Genomic DNA, 2,500 nt, shown 5'->3' with positions numbered 1-2,500 from the left:
TCAATAACAGGATAAAAAAGTGAAGCATAAAAATGTTTTTGTGATGTAGTAAAAACTTCAAAGTAGCAAAGAATTCGAAGCTTTTAACCGGCAGATGACTGCCGATGACATGCTCCAAAGCCAGTGGCATTAGAATCTATGAATCCAATGACAATTTTATCTGTGACAGAGATGCCGTGGTCTTTGTGGTAACTAAATCTTCTTAGTTGTAAACTGCTTCTTGGATGTAGTTAGTGTATATAGATGTTTTCTCTTTCTTGCAAATTCCCTCCTTGGATTCCCTCATCATAATCCTAAAAGAAGACCATCTTAGATAAGGTAATCTTATAAATGGCCCAGGTGCTATTCATAGACAGTCAAATGGACCTGAATGCAAAACATCACGTTATTGTCAATACTATCAGTAATATTGAGCTTTTTAACTTCAGAGACAAGTTATGAAAATGTATCTCAAACACTTTCATCCAGTTACATTCACGAGCTGTTTCAGTCAAATAAATGATATAGTGTTATCAGATCATTCATAGACATCTCATTTGCATATCCTTGAAGATCAGAATTGAACGTAATCCTTCATTTGTTGAAATGAAAACAAAATAAATAATGTAAGGCCTTGGTGGATGTTGAAAGACAACAACAGCCTTCATCCGGTCACAAAACGTCAGTGACATTAGTAATTCAGCATCACATGCATACATCTTCAGCATCTGCTTTAGTCGTTAAGTGGTAAGTCAGGGCATATTTCTATAGTGATAAGACATTGTTATATACTTAGGTTTGTGTACACTTGGGTATGTAAACAAATAGATTCTCTGAGCCTATTATTGGAGTGCCTCGAAGGTGGGCGTCGAAATAGCTTTTAGTTTTCTGGTGTACTCCATTTCACAGGCAAAATCGTCAAGAACGTTGTCATGGAAACTATAAGATTTGTTACACTTGGCTCATATCTCCAATTTGTACTACATATCCATGTCTCTTTCTCTTGTTACGGAAGGTTACGTTGATCGATTATTTTTTTTAGTCTCTTTTCTATCTATCTCTCCTTCTCCTTCTCTCTCTCTCTCTCTTTCTCTGTTTCTCTCCCTCTTCATCTCTCCACAATAAGATCAACTATGCTTTCCTTGTAACAATCTGCGGCCAGTCTGAAATTTATAGATATATATAGATATATATCCTGTATAATAATTCTGCTACACACACATCTTCTTCCATATCCTGAAGTTCAAGATATATTTCATGAAGTATTTATTATCACTGATCATTCCTACTCCTTCTATCAGTCACTGTTCGGTTTCCCTTTGCGTTCACTTTTTCTCATCTAAGAGTCGGGCACGACTGACTTTTATCAGAATGATTACAAAAATAATATGTTTATTATTATTATTATTCTCATAATCATTTGTTATTACTAGCATTGATAGTATTATTGTACGGATTGAGCAATAGATCTGCCGTAGTAAGTATTCTATTAAATTATAGCCATCCAAAGATGGTATGTAGATATGTTATTTTAACAATTACAAATTAACAATCTAAATTATCAAGTCAACATTCATTGGAGAAGAGAAGGAAAAAAATCCTTGCAAATTGCAGTTTTGTTGGTATGCTATTTGTTATGATGCCATAAATGTCTACCGATCAGCGCTCCTCTTGCAGGATTTCGTAATGCAAGAGTGAAGTGATCAAATTGACTTTTTCTTCAAAATGGTGTAAATTGCATAATGTTCACCAGTGTTTTTGATTGTCACTCAAGCAAATCTGTCTTGGGACTATTAATCAATTTGCTTTTTAATTCAAAAAAAGATAAATAAATGAATAGATAAAAGACAGGAGACACTTTAGTGATCCAAACTGTTAAAAGTCGGTAGATGGTTTTAGCCAAATTTTGTCTAATGTGTATGTTGTTGAAGAATAACCTAATGTATTATCATTGGGCATTTTTAATATTATTTATAGGTTTCTTTTCACAAGTCAATGTTAATCCCGTCCTAGATGCGCCTTTTATTCCAATTATAGGATAACATATTATCTACTTCTAAAAGATATACATGGCGTCTTTTGTAAGTACTTAGTCTGTGGGCATTTATTAATCATAACTTTTCTCATATGTATTTGGGAGTTGTGGTTAAGCTTCAAAATGGCGATATATTAGTGTGGCCTTTTTGTATAAATGTCAATGCTCTATGACTGGTCAAGTTAATTTGATTTCGGGAGATTTTGTACAGTGATATCTTCCGGTTGTGTTTACTTGTATTGCTATTCAAATCACGTTTGTTGATTTGTGGACATGTAGAAGAGGAAAAAAAAACCTTTTTGATATAATTTCAATTACACTGGGATGTTTCTAGAATAAAACAATTAAAGCGAGAAACTCTAAACGTTTTTATATTATCCTCTATATGTAATCAATAAAAGACTGGTAACAGATATTTCTGTACAGCATAATGTTTAAAGATGGAGTGATTTTCTTTTGTTTTATTTACGTATACCGTGTTAAATA

The 2,500-nt window shown here is 33.1% G+C and overlaps 1 protein-coding gene across 3 annotated transcripts in view; it reads left to right on the top strand.

The window, feature by feature from the left end:
• The window catches only part of LOC122249618 (uncharacterized), a 105,498-nt gene extending 103,120 nt beyond the window's left edge, over nucleotides 1-2,378 (top strand). For all 3 annotated transcript variants that reach the window (XM_086549426.1, XM_043010676.2, XM_043010675.2), the window contains exon 3: nucleotides 1-2,378. This exon is cut by the window's left edge and continues 1,175 nt beyond it. The gene's annotated coding sequence lies outside the window, so the exon portion shown is untranslated.
• The last annotated feature ends 122 nt before the right edge of the window (nucleotides 2,379-2,500 follow it).

Source organism: Penaeus japonicus, unplaced genomic scaffold (genome assembly GCF_977035675.1).
Source record: "Penaeus japonicus unplaced genomic scaffold, GWHDUDI00000001_assembly GWHDUDI00000022, whole genome shotgun sequence".
NCBI lineage: Eukaryota > Metazoa > Arthropoda > Malacostraca > Decapoda > Penaeidae > Penaeus > Penaeus japonicus.
The sequence above is the reverse complement of the archived record's forward strand: the minus strand, read 5'-3'. Positions and strand labels throughout refer to the sequence as shown.